The 26,822-nt window shown below is 42.4% G+C and overlaps 1 pseudogene across 1 annotated transcript; it reads left to right on the top strand.

Moving 5' to 3' along the window:
- Positions 1–1,377: 1,377 nt before the first annotated feature.
- On the top strand, positions 1,378–23,830 carry LOC149320978 (zinc finger protein RFP-like; annotated as a pseudogene). The gene is made up of 7 exons (XR_016280425.1): positions 1,378–2,252; positions 5,757–5,852; positions 7,725–7,953; positions 9,284–9,306; positions 12,127–12,242; positions 16,107–16,142; positions 22,814–23,830. The product of XR_016280425.1 is annotated as a zinc finger protein RFP-like (transcript).
- The last annotated feature ends 2,992 nt before the right edge of the window (positions 23,831–26,822 follow it).

Raw genomic sequence — 26,822 nt, 5'->3', positions numbered from 1 at the left:
AGGGAGAGAGAAGGCTGGCCCAGTTCCATCAGGTGCTAGCCTGAAGAAGCAGAGCCCTCCCTCCGGTCCATCTGCCTTGGTCCAGGACTCAGAGGGAGAGAAGAATGCTGGACCTGATCCCCTCCCTCCCTCACCATTCCCTTCTCCTTTTGTGTCGTGTCTTTTAGATTGTAAGCCTGTGGGCAGGGAACTGTCTGTTATCCCCTCTATTGTAAACCGCTCGGATTCCCAGTGATTGGGCGGTATATAAATAAAATCTATTATTATTATTATTATTATTATTATTAGACATTTAGCCTTTTCAGTCTGAGAATTCTGGTGCCACAACAAACTACAAATCCCAGGATTCCAAAGAATGGAGCTATGACAGATAAAGTGATGTCAAATTGCATTAATTTTGCAGTATGACAGCAGCCTACAACTCTTGTACTGCACCAGATTTCTAACGAAAGTATTCTGTCCCTCTCAGCTTTATTTACTACCCAGCTTTCACACCCATACATAGAAACTGCAAATACTTTGGCATGGATGAGTCTGTCTTTGATATTCAATCATATATCTTTTACACTTTGGGATTCAAACCAGACTTCAGACAAAGCAGTTCATGCAAACGAAGCAAGAGAAGCAAGCATCATATATACAACGTCAATGAAACTGCAAGGAAAACCAAATTATATTATTATTATTATTATTATTATTATCATTATTACCCCACTTTTCCCCCAAAATTGGGACTCAAAGTGGCTTACAATGTAAAAGCACAGCACGATTAAAAACATACAAAGGTGGCCATTAAAATAGAATTAAACTATTACAATATTTTTTTTTAAAAATCACTTGTTAAAAAAGTAGAATACAATTTAAAAAGATAAAAGCACTTAAAAACTACACACTTTAAAACAGTACAACATCCCAGGGGGTTCTTTATAAACTGTTTGTTTTAAAACCCTGTCTGAATAATAATAATAATAATAATAGCACAAAACTGTTTCCATTCAAAGGATTCTCTCTTTCTGCTCAGTTCCAGTGTATTATCATCTTGTTCTTTTTTCTGCTGGCTGTAGTAAGTAATGGCCATGAGGTGGAGGCATTGGGCTATTTATGCCTATGTTAATTCACAGAAGCATTGGGGGGAATATTGAGAATAAACCTGGTGGAAAAATACACTGAGAATATGAATATAACCCAAGGATATGCACTGTACAATGGGCCTTGGTATCTGTTGGGGTTTGGTTCCAGCACCACACATGGACACCAAAATCCATGGATACTCAAGTCTCCATAATAGACATTGGTGTAGTAAAATGATATCCCTTATACTGTATAAAACAACATAATCAAGCTTTGGTTTTGGGGGGCTTTTGCTTTTTGGGGATGTTTTCAATCCCCATGGATGGTTGGATCCTGCGGATGCAAGAACCCATGATCTGCAAGTGGGAACGAGGCCCCAGAGAACCAAATGAGTTGTAGGCCTGTGGGTGTGTATGTTTCTTTCTTGACATTTTTCTTTGAAGGATTAACCGTGTCTGTTTTTGAAATGTAGTAAACATGGATTGAAAAGAAAGAAAGAAAGAAAGAACAAGAAGAGGAACAAAAGTTGCCCTCCCTCTTCTCAGTCCCTCCCTTCTCTCTTGTTCAACAGTTTCTACTTCCCTTTTTGGCCTGGGAAAAGGAAACTGAAAGCTGTGCAACAACAACAATTGCTCTGGCTTTTTTCTCCCCTCAAGTGGGAAGAAGGGCAAAAAGAGGGTCCCCTGGAGCTCTCTTTCTGTGGGGGAAAGCAAGGAGGGAGACCCCCAGCCCCAAGGGCCGCCATCATGGCATCCAGGGGCGCCCTGAGGGAGCTCTGTGAAGAAGCCACTTGCCCCATCTGCCTCCACTTCTTCCAGGAGCCAGTCATCTTGGCCCAGTGTGGCCACACTTTCTGCCGCCCCTGCCTGGCCCAGTGGGCCTCCACCTCCTCTGCTTGCCCTTGGTGCAAGAAGAAACCTGGCAGCCAGCCCCCCAAGGGGCACTTCAGCCCCAACTGGCCCTTGGCCAGCATCGTGGGCATCGCCCAGAGGCTGCAAGAAGAAGAGGCCCAAAGGAGAGAAGCAGAGCAAGCCCAGAGGGGCAGGTGTTCCCAGCACCAGGCGCCCCTCCATCTCTTCTGCAGAGAGGACCAGACCTCTCTCTGCTGGGTTTGCAGCAAAGCCAAGGAGCATGAGTTCCACCAAGTGGTGCAGCTGGAAGAGGTGCAGGGCCACTACCAGGTAAGGGGGGGGGGGGCAGGGTGTGGGCAGTCTGGGTCCTCCATTTCCAGCCCTCTGCCCAGGAGGGACGCCAAAAGGCCCTCCATTTGGAGCCTGGATAAGAAGCAGGGATGTATAGTTCTCCGAGTGTTTTTAGCTTTTATTTTCTGCACGTCAGGCAGCTAGAGACAGAGGAATCTGTAATAAGCTCCATGTTGTAAAGAAGAGCACAGGGCAGCAGAGGAAAGGTCCTGCCTGAAGAGGCACACTCAGATACTGTCAACATGAGAGGCTGACTTTACACATAGGTCATGCTCTTCCTGTGTTGCAGGTAAGGGGTGCAAAGGACTGGAAACTGAAGCCCATGTGGTAGGAAAGGAAAACAGACATTATTCGGCCAAAGACTCACAGGGGGATTCTTTCCAGAGCCTGCAAGACCCAACCTGTGTCCAGACAGTAATTTGTATAATATTAGAACAACAGCAGGCTGGGCTTCACATTCAACCCTGGACATATATTCCGCATAAGGCCCAGTTTACCATTCTGTTGCTTATAGCTATCCCTCTCTAAGTGACACCTCTAGTTGCTGGGACGTAGGGAAACCATATTTGCCCATAGAGAAATCATATTGCCCATAGAGAATCATGGGGATTACTTGCCCATAGGGAAACATAGGGATTACTTACCCATAGGGAAACATTGGGAATTGCTTGCCCATAGCGATTTATGGTGATGCTACTTACCATGGTGTTTCCTTGGCAAGTTGCTTCAGAGAGGGTTTGCCATTACCATCCTCTGAGACTGAGAAAGTGTGACCTGCCCAAGGTCACCCAGTGAGTTTTCATGGCTGAGCCAGGATTTGGACCCTGGTCTCCACACTCAGCCATAGTTTGATGTAAATCTACAGCATAAGTGTAAATCTACAGTGCTGTATAAATAAAGTATAATAATAACAAAGTGGCCTTGTAGCAACTTTGAGACTAACCGTGCAAAAGAAGTTGTATCATAAGCTTTCATAGACTTAGGGTCATTTCCTCAGATGTGTGGAGACCGAAGTCTAGGAAAAGTTATACTACAACTTTTTTTTTTTTGCACACTTGGTCTCAAAGATGCTACCAGATCCCTTTGCATACTGACTAATATGGCTATAGCTGCATGCACATAACAGAATGAGAGCACCTTGATACCAGTTTAACTGCCATGACACTGTCCTACAGAATCCTGGGATTTGGTTAGGCACCAGAACCCCAACAGACCAGGCTGAATATCTCACCAAACTACAAATCCCAGGATTCCATACAGTGACTGGCCAGATGAGACAAGAATATCCACAGGAATTTTTCAGTGGTGGAATGGAATCGTTTCACAGAGGTATGTGACTAAAATGTGCATGCCCAGTGTGCATAGCTACAACCCACCTCTGTATGTTCCTTGAGTGTGTGTACACACATGCTTTGTTCTGTAGCAGCACATTCAGTGGCAGAAATTCTGTATGGATCCTAGAACAGATCAAGCCTGAACTCTCCCTGGAAGCTAAGGTGATTAAATTGAGGTTGATGTACTTTGGCCACATCATGAAAATGCATGAGTCACTGGAAAAGACAATAATGCTAGGAAAGGTGGAGGGACAGTAGAAAAAAAAGGAAGACCATATGCCAAATGATTAGACTCAATCAGGGAGACCATGGACCTGGGCCTGCAGGGCCTGAGCAGAGAGGCTGAGGACAGGGCGTCATGCAGTTGTCTCATTCACAGGATCATCATGAGTCGAGGGTGACTGGAAGGCAACTAATAACAACAAAGCATATTAGGTGGAACACATATGGAACTACCTTACAGCTGGCCATTCAGCACCCCTAGACTTGAGGCCGTCCCCCACAATCTTAGCGAATCAGAGAAGCATCTGGTTCTGTTACTGTAACTAGGTGCAAAAAGATTGCATCATCTGCCAAAATCTGTTGGGGTCCTCCTCAGGTCTTAATTGATGTAATAATTCTGTACTTGGCTACAGAGACATAATCAAATACTTCTATGATCACACACATTTCACCAGCCATGGAGCAGCTCAAATGTATTATTATTATTATTATTATTATTATCCTTTATTTATAAATAATGTAGGCGGTTCCCTGCCCTCAGGCTTACAATCTAAAAAGACACGACACAAAAGGAGAAGGGAGTAGTGGAGGGGAAGGGGATGAGGGCCAGCAGTTCTTCTCTACCTCCAAGGCCTGGACCAAGGCAGATGGACTGGAGGGAGGGCTTAGCTTCTTAATGGATGGTTAATCTTCTTCCAAGGAGGCCTGTTGGAGTTAGCCTGCCTCTCTAGTAGGATAATACATATAAAATACATAGCAATACAGGAAATGATTCAATAAAACAGGCAACAAAAGAACATCAAATAGAAAGTGACAGTTATGCAATGCCTGGGAACGCTTCTCTGTAAGGGTCATTCTTGGTTATTGTGAAGGAAGAAAGAGGATGCCAATCTCCACAGTGTCCCAAAAAATACATATGCAGGTATAAGGTGGACTTCCACTTGCCTGTGCCACTAACGAAATGCCAACAAATGGCATTTAGATGCCTCCAATGAAGAAGGTTAGGATATAAAACAGGGTTGTGTTACCCCAGCTCTCTTTGGGATGGCACTCTTAGGACGCCAACAGACAGGTAAAAGAGATGGGTTTTCTTGATCAGGAAGCAGTTTATTTTCCAGAGCCAGATACATATGCATACAGGTGCCTCAAAGAAAGAGACATTCTTTGTTCTTGCAAAGCTGATATTTTTATATAGTTAGTTTGTGGTTACAATAATATATGCATAATCCAGATTTATGACTGGTTACAAGCTACAGTTTCAACTCCTATGTTAATTACATATTACACTTCTACTTGACATGCACAAACTTATTTGTCACCCCAGATCCACACCTTCGCCAACTGTTTGGGTCAACTTGACATCTTCCTCTTGATGTCTCCATCCTATCTTCACAACTTCCTTGCCTTATACTTGCTCCAACACATCAATTTCTACAACTGTCGCCCATCAAACACTTCCCTTTCTATCTTTCTGGCTCAAACCAGTCTCTTGGTCAAGCTGACCCAATATTCCATCCCAAAACTCGGGCATCTCCTATTTACTTTGAAGCTAGCAAGCTCAGCAAATTATCTCTTGTTCAGGCCTTGCCTTTGAAGCTTCTGGCAGCTATCTAGTTCCAAAAATTCAAGGTTGCTGTGTTAGCTATTTTGAGCAAAGCTCATTGTTAGACACTGAATACTGGTCTAACAGTAATACTGTTAAAGTTAAGATGTTTAAATTCAAACTGTCATTGTTGTTCCAGTAACAGGGTTGGAAAATAGTAATGATAGCCAGACCTTTAAAATACATATATTAATAATCAGTGAGAAAGAGTGTTGTTTGTTTTGTTTTGTTTTTATTTGGTTTAAACTTGTCAACCCTGGTATAAATTTTGCAAAAAGGTTCCCAGCAGTCTGAAGTGAAGGACCCTTTTTCCTGTTTGTTTAGGGAGAACTGCAGGTCCAGCTGAAGTGTCTGAAAGAAAAAAGAGAACATCTTTTAAAACAGATAGAAGATGAAAAACTGGGGAGACAAGCCTGTCTGGTAGGTGCCTCCTGTTTACACCTGATAAGCTGGAAGTGAGCTTGGAGATGATCCAAAAGATACTTCAGTGTTTGACCCACATGCATATTGTTTCTGCCTACCCCATCTATTTATGTTCATTAAATTCTTTCATGCAATTGTATGTTGCTTTTCAAGTCAAAGCCTTCTTCAGGTGACTTGCAAAAGATTATTTTCCTGCACATTGTATCAATATTTGTTGGGGTTTGCTGAAAGGACCACCCCACTCAGCAAGGATTCGTTCCAGTTCTGTAAGTGGGAGATAAATTCTGGGTATACTCAGATTTAGTAACAACTCTGAGTGTCTGCTTAGCTTCAAAGTTGCATGTTTTTCATTTTATTCAACAAAGCCAGCTAAATGGTGACTTCTGTGTCTGGAATGCATGCCACAGGTACCAGTGAAAAGCACCCAAATTTTGCCAATTTAGACTTGAAGGTTTACTCCCCAGAGGCAAAGAAAGATGGAAAGGCACCCATGAAGGTGTAAACTGTATGTACCGTATATACTCATGTATAAGTCGACAAATTTAGGTCAAAAGATTGACCCCAAAAAATCTGAATCGACTTATACACAGGTCCATGGGTAATTGACCCGACCTTCTCCCCAGCCAGGCTGCATCCACAAGGGACAGTCCAGCTAGGGAAAGGCTATGAAGGGTGATTGCGTGCCAAGGAGCCTCTCTGGAGCCAGGCTTTTTCCCCAGGGAAAGGGGCTGGCTTTGGAGAGGCTGGGCTGCACAATCGCACACCCAGGAGCCTCTCTGGAGCCAGGCTTTTTTCCCCGAGGAGAGGGGCTGGCCTTGGAGAGGCTGGGCAGGGCATTCGCTCAGCCCCACTGCGAAGAGGCTAGGCAGGGTGAGTGATTGGGAGCGATGTAAGAAGCTGGGTATGTTTAGCCTTGGAAAGATGTTTAGCCTGGGAATATTACAATATTTGATAGGATGTCATATTGAAAATGAACCAAGCTTGTTTTCTGTTCCTTCAAATAAGACACCAGAGATATACATCTCATATCACCTTAGACATGTGACTCCTTTCAAAGGAATCAATCAGTTCAGCATTGAGAGGCCAAGTGCTGGCTTTTCCCAGATCATCAGTGCAGGTGTAATCTAATTTTTCTCATGACACTCTTATAGCACTGTGGTTTCATTTTAACTGCCATGGCTCCATCTTGTGGAATCTATAGTTTGGTGGGGCACTAGCACCTTCTGGCTGAGGATTCTAAATATTCCTCCCTAAATTGACAATCCCAGGATGGAACTTTTTTATAGGATGGAAAACAGTTAAAGTGGAATCATAATGCTATTACTGTGAAATGTGAAAAGGTACTATTTCAGCAGAAGGTATGCTGAATACAATTATTAGTAGTAGTAGTATTAGTATTAGTATTAGTATTATGTTACAATAATAATAATTATAATAATAATAATTTTATTTATATACTGCTATTCCAAGGATCACAGCGGTGCACAGCAAGAGATAAAAAACAGTTAAAAACATCACAAACCCCAGTACCCCCAGCAAATAACAACAATTAACAATAACAACAATAGACAACCAAAGCCCCTCCCAGCCTAGGAAATTGTTGGGAATTACTTAGGACTACCTGTGTCCTGGTGTAATTTTATGTTGGTACTGTGACTGTGTCTCTTAGCTACATGACGTTTGCATCTGGCATAACCAAGTTTTCCCTGACCCTATTTTTACACCCCCATTTTGGCTCTTGTGCCAGCGAATCTTAGCCTGCAGAACTCAATCTGGGAGATCAATCATAAGAAAGAAGCTGGTGCCTGACCACAGGCAGCCACTGCATCTTTGAGTTGGCATTTCACTGTAGGTCTATATTTTCCTCAGGCTCTGTTGCAGGAAGAAAAAAAGAAAATCAAGTCTCCCTTTGACCAAATTCACACCTTTCTTGAAGAAAAATTGAAAACCAGTCTGACCAACCTCAGATCTTGAGAAAGAGACTGAAGAGAAGTACAAAGCCAGAGTTGCCATGCTCTCTGAAGAGAGTTCCCATCTCACAGACCTCATCACAGAAGTTGAGACAAAGTGCCAACAACTACCAAGTGAATTTTTGCAGGTGAGACTGAAAAGGTATTTCCAGATCAGGATGTCACAGTGCTGTACCACTGTCTCATTCATGGTACTTTATGGGACTCATGACACCATCTTCAGTTTGGAACCCTCTTATGTTTCTCCTTTATTGCTTCCATCTTTTCTTGCATCAATGTACTGTTGGCCCTCCTTATACATTGATTTTTTATAAACAGATTCAAACATCTATGGCTTGAAAATATTCCCCAAAAAAATTTCAAGTATCAAACCTTGATTTTTTCCATTTTATATAAGGGACACCATTTTGCTATGCCATTGTATTTAGTGGGACTTGAGCATACACGGATTTTGTTATTCACGGGGGTTCCTGGAACCAAACCTCAGCGGATAACAAGGGTCCACTGTAGTTTAAAAAAAAAAAACAGAAAAGAATACTTGTACCATGACTTTTAATTTGGAACAGTAGGCGCCTCCTCTCCAGAAAGACCTCTAGGACAGTGGTTCCCAACCTGTGGGTCGGGACCCCTTTGGGGGTCGAATTACCTTTTCATGGGGGTCGCCTAAGACCATTGGAAAACATCTATTTAATTACAGTTATGAAGTAGCAATGAAAATAATTTCATGGTTGGGGGTCACCACAACATAAGGAACTGTATTAAAGGGTGGCAGCATTAGAAAGGTTGGGAACCACTGCTCTAGGATGTGTGCTGAATAAGGTACATCAGGCTTGTTAACATGCCGGCCAGTTCTGGAAATTATACTCCAGAAAGCATTATTCCAAGTTCTAATTAGACCAAGGAAGCTTTAATGGTATCCTATTAATGGCATGTGGACCTAAGTTAACTTCATGGTTGCATATGCATATTTGTGATCACTGCTGAGGTTGATACTTTCTTTCTTCCTCTGCAGTGATCAAAAAGCCCTTCCCAGACTTACCATAGAGCATTCTATGATAATTGTGTGATCGCTGGAATAGCGGTATAGAAATAAAATTTTATTATTATTATTATTATTATTATTATTATTATATGGCTGAAGAAAGCCTGGCAGATCACAGAATTGTCTGGCTACATCCTTGTTGCCAGACATGAAATGATTCCTTTACCACTAAGACTTCTGGAGGATCCCAGCAGAGTTCAATGGATGATGTAATTGCTTCACATCTGGTTACAGGGATATAGCCAGATACTAATGTAATCCTCCCCAGTCTCTGACTGAGAGGGCTTTCAGCAGTTCTGTAACATGCAAAACTATTGCATTATATTGAGCCATTATATTGTGCCATGCCAGGTTGTAGCCACTGTGTATTCTCTTTGAGGAGCTAATGTGCACTACTCTCTTTTTCTGTCTCCCAGGACATTGGAAGCACCCTTAACAGGTATGGGACACTTTCTCACTCACCTTTCTATTTCTGCTGCTGTGAGAGACTACTTTGAAGAGTGCAGAACATAATGCTCTGCATGTATAACTGTATATACAACTGCTTCTCGCACCCCACTCCACCCCACCAGCATCTCTCAAACCTCAGGAGGGGGGATGGAAACAAGGCAGTACCACAGTGCCCAGGGGGAAAAAAGTGGTCACTCTTCCAGATTCCAGAGATCCTGGACACAACCTAATTTCTCTTCCACGACAGCAACTGCAACTGGAAGGTGCTGCCTGGTAGCTGGCCACTGGCCAGTAAATGGCTGCAGTAGTAACCTTGACAGCTGTTCAAAGGGAGAGAGGTTTTTGGAAGCTGCAGTAGGCATTAGTCAATAGTCCCTTGCACAATGTCCAAAATAAGACATACTTATCCATAAGGCATGTATAAGTAGAAATTTAGGTCAAAAATTGACGCAAAACCCCCGAGTCAACTTATCCATGGGTCAGTGTATGTACTGTACTTTAACTTTTTTTTTTTAAGGAACCATCACCTGGTGAAAGGCAAGAGCGTAATCTGACATCACCCCCTATTACCTCATTCATCCAGCCTTTAGTATGAGCACAAACCGTTATGTTTGCCTGAATTCTTTGGCATTGTTTTCCTTTGCTTCATCCTTTTGATCCTTTGTTACATGCCCCTAAGTTTTACCCTCGATTTAGCCACATCAGCTAATTACATCAGCCTCAGAGATTTCCAGAGTGGACCTCATTGAATGATGTAGTCACTTCACATCTGGCTATGGGAACATAGCCAGTCACTATGTGCTTCCAACCCATCACTCTGCACTTGGCATGGAAAGGCAGTTAGAGGAACCTTCATGTCTCTCTTGACAGGTTCAGAGGGTGGTAAATGGCTCAGGATAGCTTAGTTCTGCCTCTCAAGCTACAGTGGACCCTTGTTATATGCTGGGGTTTGGTTCCAAGATCCCCCGTGTATAACAAAATCCGTGTATGCTCAAGTCCCATTAAATATAATGAAATAGCAAAATGGTGTCCCTTGTAAAAAATGGAAAATCAAGCTTTGATATTTGAAATTTATATTTTCTTTGAACATTTTCAAACCGTGGATGCTTGAATCCATGTATAAAAAATCTGTGTATAAGAAGGGCTGACTGTAGTAGGCTAGTCTGAGCCACACAGGATTGTGGCTTGGCTCTCCTTAAGACCTTGAAGGGCCACACTCATCATATACCTGCCATTTTTGGCCTACTGTGTACCCACAGTACCCTCCCAAAAATCTTGGCCTGAAATTGGCCAGATGGCTATTTGGGATCTTCTTTGGGGAAGGCAGGCTTCCTTTTAGTTCAGGAGGCCTTTTTTTCCGAAGTGGGAAGTGATTCTTGTCACTTCTACTTTTGAAAAAAGTGAGTGCATGTCTATTCCCCACCCTCAATACCATACATACCTGTATATACTCAACTATAAGTTGACTTCATGTATAAGTTGAGGATAGGTTTTGGGGGCCAAAATTATGGATTTTGATATGATGTGTGAATAAGTCGAGGGTAAAACTTAGGGCATGTAACAAAGGATGTGAAGGATGATGCAAAGGAAAATGATGCCAAAGAACTCAGAACATTCTGGCAGGCTTAACTGTTTGTGCTCATCCTAAAGGCTGGGTGGATAAGAGTAGAGGGGCTCTATTCTTCTTTTTGGTTGCTCCGGATGGCTCTTTTTTATGTATGTAAGAGTTAAAGTACAGTAGTTACATTGACCTATGGATAAGTCGACCCAGGTTTTTGGGGTCAGTTTTTTGATCTCAATTTCTAGACTAATACATGAGTATATACAGTAATTCAAAATGGCTGCTTTGTGCCCCTTAGAGACTTCAGGGGGTGTGACTGATTGACTTTAGTCCTAAAAAATAGGGGCCAGGAAGCACTGGACCCCAAAAGTATAGCCTTGGGATGCATTTTTGCATTTTCATATCTTAGTATAACTAGTCAATTGTTTATATTCTAACTGTACAGTTTATATTCTAAAATATATTCAGGTTTTTAAAACTGAATTATTTTAACGTGACTATCTGTTTTAACTGTATTTCGTTTCAACTCATTATTTTAACTTTATAGTTTCATACAGTTAATTTTAACTGTATTTCCATAGTTTTAACTGTATTTCCTTTCATCTCATTGTTTTAACTGTACAGTTTCATACAGTTAGTTTTAACTGTATTTCCATAGTTTTAACTGTATTTCGTTTCAACTCGTTGTTAGCCGCCTTGGAACTCGTATTTGAAGAAAGATAGGCATTAAATGGCCGGAATCCTGTCATGGTGAACATTGTGTAACTTTATGCATGCTTTTCTGCATAGCAGTGACCCTAAGATACCCTGTTAGTGAATTGCAATAAGACACCAGCAACCGTCTCCTAGTGCACATTGAAACTCCCTAACTGGTGTCCTGATGAACAAGAGGACCAGTCCACATTGGTTCCATTGTGTATCAATTCCAATGCACATTGGTAATTTTCCTGGCTCTCCTATGTAGTAGTGTAACAGCAGCCCTTTATTGGATACAGGTATTATGGAACTGCTCAATTCTAATTCCCAGACATAGGTCCCCTTACTAAGACTTAAGACTGCAACTTAAGTCAATTAAATCAAATTAAATTAGCAAATGGCAGCCTCCGCCTACAGTATTTCATGTTTTCCTCCTGAATTGATTTTTTTTTTTTTTTGGGGGGGGGGGGGAGGGGAGAAGCTAGATATTTATACAGTGGGAGAGAGCCAATCATCTGTAGCATATGTTCACTATAACTTTCTTATTTCTAGGTGTAAGAAGAAACCAGTAGGCTATATGGTGCACCTTCCCCTCCAAATGCAAGAGAGAATCAGAATTTATTCTCAGAAGACATCTGCTTTAGAAACAGTTATGAATAACTGCAAAGGTATCAAAGACAGCTCAGGTCAAGACTTGGAAGTAGCTAATTATAAATGAAGAGTTATTTGTAATTTGTTTATTTTCCTAGCAATGAAGGTACATTACAAGGATAACTTAATGAGGTAGAGAGCCAGTGTGGCATAGTGATTTGAGTGCTGGGTGTGGTTTGAATCTGTGCTCAGCCATAGAAACTCACTGGGTGGTGTTATTTATTTATTTTATTGCACTTATATCCTGCCTTTCACCCAAAATGGGATCCAAGATGGCTTACAATAGTTTAAAAACCATAACAGCTAAAACATTTATCACAAAACCTAAAAGAGAATCGTGGCACAGTAGTTTGAGCATTGCACTATGACTCTGAAGAACAGGGTTTGAATCCCCACTTGGCCATGAAAGCCTACTGGGTGACCTTGAGTGCTCAGCTTCAGAGGATGGCAAAGACAAACCCCCTCTGAAGCAGATTGCCAAGAATACCCTGTGGTAGGATCGTCTTAGGGTCACCATAAGTCAGAAATTACTTGAAGGAAAACAGAACACACACATACAATTGGCACTCTGTAGCCACAGAGTCTGCATCCATGGATTCAGCCACCCATGGCTTGAAAATATTTTTTTAAAAATAAAATTCTAAATATCATTTTATTTAATGGGACTTAAGCATCCACAGATTTTGGTATCCATGGAAGATCCTGGAACCAAACCCCTGCAGATACCAAGGGCCCACTGTATTATGAAAAACATGGTTTAAAATAATTTTAAACACTTAGAACATATTTATACTACAATTTCATTTAATAATTTAAATTTTCATCACACCCCATTACACACACACTACAACTCCATAACTAAAATTCAAAAGGCCTTCCTAAATAAAAATATCTTTACCTGCCGGCGGAAAGAGAGATAGGCTGGGACCAACTGGACATCCTGTGTAAGAGAGTTCCACAGCCTGAGAGCAGCCACAGAAGCCACCTTAGGCATGCAAAGCACACTGCAGAAATAATCCAGTTTGAAACCACTTTAACTGCCCTGGCTTAGTGGTGGGGAATCGTGGGAATTACAGTTTATTGTCACACCACAGCTCTCTGATAGAGAAACAGCTAAATGTCTCACAAAACTATAGTTCCCAGAATTCTCTAGCATTGAGCCAGGGCACTTAAAGTGTATCAAACAGGATTATTTCTGCAGTGTGTTTTGGACCTCTCAGTTTTAGAGAAAGGCAATAGCAACCCCCCCCCCCAAACAAATCTTGCCAAGAAGGCCTCGTCATAGGTTTGCCTTAGGATTGTTATATGTCAGAAAATAATTGAAGGCACTCTGCAAGAAGTTTAAGAAGGATATTGACCAGCTGGAATATATCAAAAGAAGGAGAGCAAGATTAATAAAGATCTGAAAACCAAATCTTATGAAGAACGATTTAGAAAGCTAGGTATGTTTAGCTTGGCGAAGAGAAGACTGAGAGGTGACATGAGAGCATGATAAATTTTTAAATATCTGAAGAAATGTCACTGAGTGAACTTGCTTTCTGTTCTTGAAACTAGAACACGATCTAACACTGGGTTTGAATTAAAAGGAAAGAGATTCCACCTAAGCATTAGGAAAAACTTACTGACCATAAGAACTGTTTGAAAGTGGAATAGATTGCCTCAGTGGCAGGGGGAACAACTCTCCTTTAGAGGTTTTTAAGCAATGGTTACAGTTACATGCGCATCTTCTAAGAGTGCTGTAATGTATTCTTGAATGGCAGGTAATTGGACTAAATGGTCCTTGTAGCATCTTCCAAAAAAGATTTGATGATTCCAACAAACACAACTAAGAGATAACTTCATGCCTTCATTACATATTTACTGTACTCATTGTTTTAGTAACAGAAGTGTAATTTCAATAAATAGTTATTAAAAGGTATCATCTAGTTCAAGTGTTGCCTTATACCACTGGATCACACTCTATTGTGGGAGCTTGAGGCAATGACAAAGTGGGTGGAAGAGTGTACAGTTGGTTCTTAGTATCCACTGATGTTTGGTTCCAAGACCGTCCCATGGATACCAAAATCTGTGGGTGCTCAAGTCCCATTATGTACAACGGGGTAATAAAATAATGCCCTTATATAAAATGGCAAATCCAATGTCCACTTTTTGGACAGCATCAGCATCATTTTTGGATACTGAGGGCCAACTGTATGTTGTGCCTTTGGAATACTACTTGAAGCATTCAGATTTTTTTAAAAAAAAAGAAAAATGTTTTATTGTTGAGAACTGGGGTAAGTTGCTATGAGAAGACTGCAGCATTGACAATTACGGTATTATAACTGCTGAGGATTTAAATTAGCAGTTGTGAATGACTGAATGTGACCCCAAAAGCAGATCTTTCAGGCTGGTAGCATTCATGAAGTGCTGCAAATCGGGGCACTGGCAGATGATGTCAACAACACTCTCCTGGTAATGGGATGTGCTGGGACAAGCACTTGTGGCAAGACCCTGAGGGGTGTCTCTTCAGCTGCTTGGTCTTTGTGCAACCAACAACTAGGTGAGTGCTGCAGATGTCAGCTGGAATCCTATTGGGAACATAAGTCTTCATAAGTGGACTTCTGCAGGAATTAGAACTGGGCAGTTCTCTAATGTCTGTTTCCAATAAATGCTGCTGTTGTGTTACTACATAGAGTAAGCCAGAAAAATTACCAGCGCACATTGGGACCATTTTGCATCATGACACTAACTAGAGAGCGCTGATATGCATTAGTAGAGCCCAGTGCACATCACAACTTTCTTGCTGGTGTTGCATTACACCTTCACAATTCAGTAACATGTTTCATAGTGCCTCTGCTACATAGCTAAGTGTAATGTCCTGTCTCTATCTAACTCAGTGAACACACTCCATGGATGAAACCAGAAAGAGTTCATTGGAAAGATCAGCACAGCAGCACAGTTTTTGCCAAATCTGAATTAACAAGCCAAATTTCAATTCTATAACTCCTTTAAACTTTCCTCGCTTCTCCCATCCACATTCCTTCCCATGGAGTATATGACCTTGGTTCACACATGATAACACAACAACAGTAATATTTATTTCCTACCTACCTCTCCCCATGAATTGAGGCAGGGAACAACAACAAATAAACAATACACAGCAACAGTTAAAACACATTAATTAAAACATGCAACAGTTTAAAAAGGACAAATAAGGCTGCATTCGCACTCCAGAAATAATTCAGGTTGACACCACTTTAACTGCCATAGCTCAATGCTATGGAACTCTGGAAATTGTAGTTTGTTGTGGCACCAGAGCCCTATGAGACAGAAGTCTCAATGTCACACAAAACTACAGTTCCCAGAATTCCATCACACTGAGCCATGGCAGATTCAGTGTTATCAAATTGGATTATTTCTGCAGTAACACATACACCTTCTAAAACAATCCACATTTAAAATTCATCATTTAAAAATCATCTGGATAAGCCTGCCAGAATCCCTCACAGATGCTCAGCCCTCCTTGCACCCTCATGCTCCCAACATCACTACAGCATGGCTAACTTAACACGGTAGAGAGAGCTATGAGGGACGACTGATACTAAGTAGATGTAAAGTTACCTACCATAACACTGTGATACAGGATTCCATACATTTTTGCAAGAGCACTGATCTGCAGCATTTCAGAAATGCTTTGGTGGGAACACTGATAGCCTGGAAAGGTAGGTTTTGTGGGGTTGGCATTGTCAGTAAAACTGCAACAACAGATATCTATCAATATAGTTACATTGGTAAGGTGGAATCACAGCCTTTCCTGTGGGCAATGTCAAGCTGAGATCATTTTTGCTGTTTGCATGTATGAGAGTCTGATTAAATTTGTTGCTGTCTTCTTCCTATAACAGAGTCTTTGGAATCTATTGGGACAGAACCAACCAAAGGTAATTTTTTCTAGGCTTAAATGAAAAAGGGAAATGTTGTTGTTTTTGAAGTTTATCTCTATACAGGTTGAGTCTCCTTTATCCAGAATTTAATAATCTGAAATATTCCAAAAAGGAAAACCTTTTTCATGTGTGGCCAAGATAGTGACACTTTTACTTTCTGATGCTTAAGTGTACACAAACTTTGTTTTGTGCACAAAATTATTTTAAAATGTTGTATAAAATTACCTTCAAGCTATGTGTGTGTAGGTTTATATGAAACAAATGAATTTTGTATTTAGAATTGGGTTCCATCTCTATTATGTATGTATATGCATATACAGGTATTCCAAAATCCAAAAGACTTCTGGTCCCAAGCATTTTGGATAAGTGAAACTCAACCTGTACCAATTTTTTCACCTAAAGAACAGTTTTAATACTCTAAACTGTTAACCCTGGGAGATCACATTTTCCTTTCTCTGAAAACAAATTTTATTTTAGAAATACAAGATAACAAAACATTATTTTAAAACATCAACTACATAGAACACAGGCAGTCTGTTGTACAAAATTTATATTTTTGTAATTCCTGTATTTGTCCAAGGAAAGTGCACAAAAATATGTGAAAACTTTCAAAAGTTCTAGATCTCAGGCAAGATGTTACAAAAATCAAGTGTGGTAGTGAGAACTACCCAGACTTTTTCTTATATTTTCTGCCTCAAAGAACAGGAGGCCACCAAAGAAATTCTCTTGTGGTTCTACCACAGTGGGGTCTCAAAGTTACTTTTAAGGCTGCCATCCCTCTTCCCCTTAACTGTATTTTCTGACCAAAAAGAGTGAATGGCATTTCCTATAAGCCTGCCCCGGGGGGGGGGGGGGGGGGCATTCACCTTTTATATAAGTCACAGGACCCTCTGCCTGGTTTGACATCCAAAAGCTTCTGTTTTTTCAAAACCAGTAGTGGATTTCCACTCACTTCCAATTTTCACTCCATTCATAGGCAGTTCGGCCCATAGATAGTCCCAAGGATAGACAATTGGCCACTGGACCCTTTGAAGTGCCCACCTCTACTCTAGTAGGTGAGGGGTTTTGCTCTAGTTGTTGTTATTGTGCACCTTCAAGTCATTTCCAACTTCTAGAGCCCCTAAGGCTAAAATACCACAGGGTTTTCTTGGCATTGTTATCCTCCGATGCTGAAAGAGTGTGAATTGCCCAAATCACCTAGTGGGCTTACAGGAAATTCGAACCCTCGTCTCCAGGGTCACAGTCCAAACACTCAAACCACTACATGTTGTTTGGTTTCACCAAGAAAAATCCCTGGAAGTGCTGGAAGAAAAAAAGATAGGGGCCCTCCATTTTTGAAAAGATAGATTTCACTCATGAATGCCAAACTGTCTCCATCTTGCCCATTTCCTCAGTCACCTGTTTTTTGAAAATATCTTGAAAGCTTGGACATATCTGCACCCTTTCAGTTAGTCTAAAAACACTGTTACAGTGCACTAGTACAGACTTTGGAACTCTTCTCACAAATGTCCTTGCATCTTTTCATAAAGGCAGTGGTAAGAGCTAATTGTAACTTTTATGGGAGTGCATTCCATTGCCAGAACAACAAAATCAGGAGCCCTCCTATGTACCAGTCATAGAATCATAGAATCATAGAATCATAGAATCATAGAGTTGGAAGAGACCACTAGGGCCATCCAGTCCAACCCCCTGCCATGCAGGAAATCCAATTCAAAGCATCCCTGACAGATGGCCATCCAGCCTCTGTTTAAAGACCTCTAAGGAAGGAGACTCTATCACCCTCCGAGGGAGTGCATTCCACTGTCGAACAGCCCTTACTGTTAGGAAGTTCCTCCTAATGTTCAGGTGGAATCTCTTTTCCTGTAGCTTGCATCCATTGTTCCGGGTCCTGTTCTCTGGAGCAGCAGAGAACAAGCTTGCTCCCTCTTCAATATGACATCCTTTCAAATATTTAAACAGGGCTATCATATCACCTCTTAACCTTCTTTTCTCCAGGCTAAACATCCCCAGCTCCCTAAGTCGTTCCTCATAGGGTATGGTTTCCAGACCCTTCACCATTTTTGTTGCCCTCCTTTGGACACGCTCCAGTTTCTCAATGTCCTTTCTGAATTGTGGTGCCCAGAACTGGACACAATATTCTAGGTGGGGCCTGACCAGAGCAGAATACAGTGGCACTATTACTTCTCTTGATCTAGACACTATACTTCTATTGATGCAGCCTAAAATAGCATTGGCCTTTTTAGCTGCCGCATCACACTGTTCACTCATGTTCAACTTGTGGTCTACTTGGACTCCCAGATCCCTTTCACACGTAGTTTCATTCAGCCAGGTGTCACCCATCCTATATCTGTGCATTTTATTTTTCCGCCCTAAGTGCAATACCTTACATTTCTCTGTGTTGAATTTCATTTTGTTAGCTTTGGCCCAGCTTTCTAGTCTATTCAGGTCATTTTGAATCTTGATCCTGTCCTCTGGGGTATTAGCTATTCCTCCTAATTTGGTGTCATCTGCAAATTTGATAAGTATGCTCCCAATTCTGTCATCCAGGTCATTGATAAAGATGTTGAATAGCACTGGGCCCAGGACAGAGCCCTGTGGGACCCCACTGGTCACTTCTCTCCAGGATGAAAAGGAGCCATTGTTGAGCACCCTTTGGGTTCGGCCGGTCAACCAATTACAGATCCATTTAACAGTTCCTTTGTCTAGCCCACATTTTACAAGCTTGTTTGCAAGAATGTCATGGGAAACCTTGTCAAAGGCCTTACTGAAATCAAGATATACTATATCCACAGCATTCCCTTCATCTACCAAGCTGGTAATTTTATCAAAGAAAGAGATTAGGTTTGTCTGGCATGACTTGTTTCTCTGAAACCCATGTTGACTTTTTGTGATTATGGCATTGCCTTCTAGATGTTCACAGACTCTCTGTTTAATGATCTGCTCCAGAATCTTTCCTGGTATTGATGTCAGACTAACTGGACGATAATTGTTGGGATCCTCTTTTTTCCCCTTTTTGAAGATGGGGACAACGTTTGCCCTCCTCCAGTCAGCTGGGATCTCTCCTGTTCTCCAGGAGTTTTCAAATATGATTGCCAATGGCTCCGATATTACATTTGCCAGTTCTTTTAATACCCTTGGATGGAGTTCATCTGGTCCCGGAGACTTAAATTCATTTAGATTAATAAGGTGTTCCTCTACTATCTCTTTACTTATTCTGTGCTGAAATTCCCCTATTCTGTCCTCTGCTCCATTATCCTCAGGTTGAGCACCCTTTGCCTTTTCTGAGAAGACTGAGGCAAAGAAGGTGTTGAGTAATTCTGCCTTTTCTCTGTCTTCTGTTAGCATTTTGCCATCTTCTCCACGCAGTGACCCTACCGTTTCCTTCTTCTTCCTTTTGCTGCGGACATATCCAAAAAAGCCCTTTTTATTGTTCTTAACCTCTCTAGCAAGCCTGAGTTCATTCTGCGCTTTAGCTTTTCTGACTTTACCCCTACACATGCCTGCTATTTCTTTGAATTCCTTTTTTGTGATTTCCCCCTTTTTCCATTTCTTATACATGTTCCGTTTCAAACTTAGATCAGTTGAAAGTTCCTTAGTCATCCATCCTGGTTTCTTGAGACACCTCCCGTTTTTCTTTCTCACTGGAACTGTTTGAAATTGTGCCTTCAGTATCTCTCTTTTGAGAAACTCCCATCCATCCTGAACTCCTTTATCTTTTAGTATTTCTGACCATGGAATCGCCCTCAATACTTCTCTAAGTTTACTGAAATTCGCTCTCCTAAAGTCTAGGATGCGTGTCTGACTATGCCTGGCTTCTCCTTTCCACTGTATTACAAACTCCAGGAGAACATGGTCACTTCCACCTAATGATCCCACCACTTGCACCCCATTAACCAAGTCATCCTTGTTGGTTAGGATCAGATCTAAAATAGCTGACCCCCTTGTTGCCTCTTCCACCTTTTGGACCATGAAATTGTCTTCCAGGCAAGTGAGGAATTTGCTAGACCTTGAGGATTTTGCTGAGTTTGACTTCCAGCAAATATCAGGGTAGTTGAAGTCGCCCATCACTACTACATCTCTCCTTTCTGAGTGTGTGGTCATCTGTTCTAGAAAGGCATCAACCAATTCCTCAGTCTGACTTGGGGGTCTGTAGTAGACTCCCACTGTGACATCCTTGTTGTTTCCCTCCCCTTTGATTCTTATCCAGATGCTCTCCACCTGGCTTCCATGACTGATGTCCAGGATCTCTTCACTGGTGTAAATATCTCTGACATATAGTGCTATTCCTCCTCCTTTCTTGTTTGGCCTATTTCTCTTAAAAAGGTTATACCCCTCTATTTCCACATTCCAATCATGAGACTCATCCCACCAGGTTTCAGTGATGCCTATTATATCATATTTGCTTTGTTGTACTAGGAGTTCGAGTTCATCCTGCTTATTTCCCATGCTCTGTGCATTAGTGTAGAGACATCGCAGACCATGGTTCCCTTTTACTTGCTGCCTGTGCAAGTTTTTTTGCCTCCCACTGTTGGGTCCTTGCACTGTTTGCCTTGTTTCCTCTGTGTCAGTTTGATTATTTTCGCCATCCCTTTCGCCTTCCTTAATATTGTCTCCCTTCCCCTCGGAACTCAGTTTAAAGCTCTCCTGATCAAGTTCTTGAGACTGTTGGCAAAAACATTTCTTCCAACTGGCGTGAGATGCAACCCGTCTGTTGCAAGAAGTCCCTCCTCATGGAACCGCAGCCCATGATCGAAGAATCCAAATCCTTCTCGGCGGCACCATCTGCGAAGCCAGTTGTTCACATCTGCTATTTTCCTCTCCCTTCCTGGACCATGCCCTTCAACTGGCAGAAGAGACGAGATGACAACCTGTACATCCATTCCTTTCAGCTTCCTACCAAGCGCCTCGTAATCCCTTTTGATGTTCTGAATGCTGTGTCTTGCAGTATCATTAGTTCCCACGTGGACCAAAAGGAAGGGGTATTGGTCAGTAGGCTTAACCAGTCTTGTCAGCCTCTCTGTCACATCACGGATCTTTGCACCTGGAAGACAACACACCTCTCGAGACATCTTGTCAGGCCTACAAATCACTGCTTCTGTACCCCTCAGCAAGGAGTCCCCCACTACGACCACACGCCTCCTCCGAGGCTTAGCAGCGACTGTTCCCTCGGGTGGGACTCTCAGGCTCCCCTGCTCCGTCCCTGAAGTCTGTCCATGCTGCTCTTCTTCATCCTCCTTGATAAGGGAAAGAGCTTGGAATCGATTCTCTAGCTGCAAGCTCCCCGAACAATTCCTTCTTGGCTTACTTCTCTTTGTGACATTCCTCCAGCTGTCTGCCTCCTCTGTTTGGCAAGTGACCTCTTCCACCGTAGCATCTTCCTCTGCGTGGTACTCATCCAAGATGGTTAATTCTATTGTGTCCAGGAAATCCTCTTGTTCCCTAATCTGCTGAAGTGTAGCTACTCTGGACTCCAGCTGCTGCACTTTCTCCTCCAAGAGTGCTACCAACTTGCACTTGGTGCATGTGAAGTTCTCCACTTCTGTAGGCAAGAAGAGAAACATCCCACAAGAGTTGCAGGTGACTGCAGCAGATCCCTCGTTGTCCATACTGCAAAGTCTTTAGTAATGAGTATAACAGTCAATCTACTGGGAATACTTCTTTAAAGGAATGTACTGACTGCTATCTTACACTTAAAGGGAAGGTTCTATTTCAATATCCGATTCTAACCTGATGCCACTTGAGCAGAGTTGTTCAGTTAAAGAAAACTAAAATTCGCGCGCCATTAGGCGCGCGGCTCTCGAAGTTGGTATATAAAGCTAGTCTGCTAGCTCCACCCCCTTGTGACTCACAGATGTGACTCACAGAAGCTCCTCCCCTTCAGCAATGAGCACACGGTCTCAAGCACACGGTCTCAAAATGGCTGCCAAGCAGCTCCTCTCCTTCTCCTCTCTCTGGCCGGACTGTTCTGGAAGGCTCTGGAAGTTGGTATATAAAGCTAGTCTGCTAGCTCCGCCCCCTTGTGACTCACAGATGTGACTCACAGAAGCTCCTCCCCTTCAGCAATGAGCACACGGTCTCAAGCACACGGTCTCAAAATGGCTGCCAAGCAGCTCCTCTCCTTCTTCTCTCTCTGGCCGGACTGTTCTGGAAGGCTCTCGAAGTTGGTATATAAAGCTAGTCTGCTAGCTCCACCCCCTTGTGACTCACAGATGTGACTCACAGAAGCTCCTCCCCTTCAGCAACGAGCACACGGTCTCCAGCACACGGTCTCAAAATGGCTGCCAAGCAGCTCCTCTCCTTCTCCTCTCTCTGGCCGGACTGTTCTGGAAGGCTCTGGAAGTTGGTATATAAAGCTAGTCTGCTAGCTCCGCCCCCTTGTGACTCACAGATGTGACTCACAGAAGCTCCTCCCCTTCAGCAATGAGCACACGGTCTCAAGCACACGGTCTCAAAATGGCTGCCAAGCAGCTCCTCTCCTTCTTCTCTCTCTGGCCGGACTGTTGTCAAACAGGACTTCATATTTAATTATATCTAGAGGGTCTCCTCTGAAGAGCTTAGGAACGAAGCAGGTTCATCATAAGATAAGCTGCCATTTTTTATGACCCAACACTGAACCACCATCTTTCCATGATGTTACTCATCCCTCTCCTCTCTCTTCTCCCCTGTAGTGAGTGTGACTCTGGATAAAGACACAGCCTATCCATCACTCATCCTGTCCAGCAATCTGAAGAGTGTGATTGTGGGAAGCACTCAAGACCTCCTGCCTGACAACCCAGAGAGATTTGAATTTATGCGCTGTGTACTGGGCTGTGAGGCATTCAGTTCAGGAAGCCATTGGTGGGAGGTGGAAGTGACTATGCAGCAGGAAAAAAAGGCAATGTGGGCTGTGGGAGTTGCTAGAGAGTCGGTCAGGAGGAAGGGACTCTTCCTCCCTTGTCCAGATGAGGGCATTTGGGCAGTGGGAAAACCAATGGGTGTCTCACCTTCCCACCTTGTGGCTTTTACTTCTCCTAAGCTGCAGCCTTTGATACTGAGATGTAACCTTTGCAAGATCCGAGTATCCCTCAACTGCAATGAGAAATGCGTGAAATTTTTTGACGCTGATACAAACAAGATGATCTTCACTTTCCATTCAGTCACCTTCTCTGGGAAGATCAGGCCCTATTTCTGGCTGTGGCAGGGAGCTAATCTGATCTGCTGAATCCTGAGCAGAACACCCTTTATCCATGAAGGGAATTCAGACTTTTAGGTTTAGTGGAGAGTCGCATTGATACCCCTTGAAATATTCTGGGCCACACTACCTCTAAATGTACTATCAAACTTTGGTGGCCAGCACCAAATTTGCTACTAGGGTTCCAGTTATCACCTATGTTTTAAAGACAAATTCATTAACTGCAGACTTTTCCATCATTCGATCTCCAACTGTAGATTGTTCCCTCTTTTAAAGCTTCTAAAGTTACTGTAATGAAAGTGTGGACCAATGTGGAAAGTGTATGGATCCCAACCTACTTTGTTTTTTTATATACTCCTTTTTGAGGTAAAGATTATTATTACAAAATGGTGCAAGATTTTGCAAAAATAATCTTTCTTGTGTTGAATTTGTTGTTTGTGTGTGTTGGGGAGGGGGGTTAGGGAAAAGTTCCTATAAATATACTTCACCTAATAAAATAACTATGGCCAGTAAACGTGTTGGATATTTGCATCTTACTAAGTGAACTTGCATCCACGGGAATTAAATTGTGCAGTTCAGTGACCATTTAGAAAGCAATGCCATAATCACAAAAAGTTATGCCAGACTAATCTGATCTCCTTTTTTGATAAATGTACCAGCTTGGTAGACGATGGGGTGCTGTAGATATAACATATCTTGATTTCAGTAAGGCTTTTGACAAGGTCCTCCATGATATTCTTGCAGACACGCTGGTAAAATGTGGGCTAGACAGTGTGTCTGTTAGGTGGATTTGTAATTGGTTGGCTCCCAAAGAGTGCTCAACAATGGCTCCATCCTGGAAAGAAGTTATTAGGATGCCACAGGGTTCTGTCCTGGGTCCAGTGCTATTCAACATCTTTATCAATGACTTGGATGAAAGAATGCTTATCGTATTTGCAGATGACACCAAATTAGGAAGAGTAGCTAATACCCCAGAGGACAGGATCAAAATTCAAGATGACCTTAATAGATTAGAAAGCTGGGCCAAAGCTAACAAAATGAAATTCAGCACGTAGAAATGTAAGGTACTGCACTTAGGGCAGAAAAAGGAAATGCATAGATATAGGATGGGTGACACCTGAGACTACGTGTGAACAGGATCTAGGAGACCTAGTAGACCACAAGTTGAACATAAGTCAACAAGGTGATGAAGCAACTAAAAAAGCCAATGTAGTTTTAGGCTGCATCAATTGATAGTGTCTCTAGATCAAGGGAAGTAATAGTTCCACGGTTCTGCTTTGATCAGGTCTCATCTGGGAAAATGTCCAGTTCTGGGCACCACAATTCAAAAAGAATGTTAACAAGTTGGAGTGTGTCCAGAAGAGGATAACCAAAATATGAAGGATCTGGAAACTATGCTTTATGAGGGGAGCCAGGTATGCTTAGCCTGGAGAAGACACAGTTAAAAGGTGATATGATAGCCCTGTTTAAGTATTTAAAGTGGTGTCATATTGAGGATGGAGCAAGCTTGTTTTCTGCTGCTCCAGACACTACAAGACAGAACAATGGATGCAAGCTACAGGAAAAGTGATTCCATCTAAACATTAGGAGGAACATCCTAACAGTAAGAGCTGTTCTACAATAGAACGCACTCCCTCTGAGAGTGGTAGAGTCTCCTTCTTTGGTTTAAATAGAGGCTGGATGGCCATCTGTTGGGGATGCCTTTGTTGTCAGTCCTGCATGGCAGGGGTTGGACTGGATGGCCCTTGTGGTCTATTACAACTCCTTGATTCTTTTATTCTAATATCTGTATCCTATATAGGGGAGCCATCAAAGTGACTAATGTGCATGTTACCAACAGACAATGAGAATGATGCACTATTCCTTTGTGCATCAAGACACAGTTAGGGAGAATCCTGTTGGGCATTGGAATACAGCTAGGGAGTACCAGTGCATATCAGGACACGCATAAAGTTATGTAACACTGTGATAGAGGATTCCGGCCTTTCTAGGTGTTACTTCTATAGTAAAAAATGTGGCATGAGAGGCAGAAATAACATGGAAAGAATAGGGATAGGTTCCTGCACCAAACAAAGAAAAGCGGTTCAATGTGTTTCCTCATACATTTTATCCAAAAATAACCATATATGCCCAGCTGAACATGAAACAATGAAGTTAGGTACTCCCTGCACAAGTAAACAAAAACAGTTTGAACCTTCTAGATACCACTTGAAAACTTAGAGAATGCACAAGGGATGATTTTTTTCTTTCACCATCTTCCACTTACCTTTTTTTTGGTGGCCATACTTACAGAATTATACTCCGTTACCATGCTAGGCTTAATCTGTTTTCCTGTTTTCTCTCTGTTTTGCTATTCACACATGCTCAGTGAGGGATTCTGGAGACAAGTGCTGTTTACCTTGCCTGTTCATAGGCAATTCCTAAAATCACCCAGCCACCAGAGACAGGACTAGCTCACACAGCTGCACAGTCATTTAAATAGTATTTCAGTGTGGGGATCCCCTGTTGTGAAGGCTTAAGGCTGCATTGTACTGCAGAAATAAAGCAGTTTGACATCCCTTTAATTGCCATGGCTCAATGCTATGAAGTTCTGGTATTTGTAGTTTTGTGAGATATTTAATCACATCTGTCAGAGAGCTCTAGTGTCACACAAAAAAGCTACAAACCCATAGCATTAAACCATGGCAGTCAAAGTGGTGTCAAAATGCTTTATTTCTGCAATGCAGGTGAACAATTTGAACAGTTTGTCTGGTTTCAAAGGTAACACTTGTGTTTCATTTTTTTTAAAAAACATACAGTCAAGCCAAAACATGCAGTCTCTCCATGGTTGTGTCGGAAGGGAAAGAAGCCAAGACGCCAACACTCAAGAGATTTTTACAAGCACTGATTCAGCCCCACTCATGAGTTTTTCAGTTATTTCTTTCCTTTCTGAAGAATTGATTTCTACATAGAGAAGGAAAATACCTCTCTGGTTATGGAAATCATCTGGGAGGCTATTCCTGCTTCCAGTGCATCACTAGGGCTGGTTTAACTCCAATGTGGTAAGTCATGCTGTGACCCCCAGACTCAAAGAATAGATCAGGCCACTATGGATGAGAAAGGCTCTAGTCTACTTGCCACCAATGGCTGGTGGACTGGAACACCCAAAAGGACTACCCATCTCCCAGATTCTTCAGGTCTACTCACCTTGCTTGCAAGTCCCAAAGGGGTCCAGGCACCATTCAGCAATGGGACAGACCTCCATTAGTTCACCATAGTGTGTAGGCAGCATCCCAGCTGGCCACCTTGTTGCCCTAGGCAGGTGAACCAAGACCTTTAGTTTCTAGGAGTCCCGGTCTACCCGTGGAGAGGCATGGCAGTACATACTGGAAGGCAGACAACCCTGTTTAGGTGTCACCCAGTGTGATCCACACGCCCTGCACCCCCTAGTGATGTCACTGCCTGCCTCGCTCAGCAGCTGTAGCCTGAGGACACTGCTCACTCTGTCTTAGGGTAGGGCCAGTCCT

Source organism: Sceloporus occidentalis, unplaced genomic scaffold, assembly GCF_023333645.1.
Source record: "Sceloporus occidentalis isolate IW3139 unplaced genomic scaffold, rSceOcc1.0.p SCAF_1, whole genome shotgun sequence".
Classification (NCBI taxonomy): domain Eukaryota; kingdom Metazoa; phylum Chordata; class Lepidosauria; order Squamata; family Phrynosomatidae; genus Sceloporus; species Sceloporus occidentalis.
The sequence above is the reverse complement of the archived record's forward strand: the minus strand, read 5'-3'. Positions and strand labels throughout refer to the sequence as shown.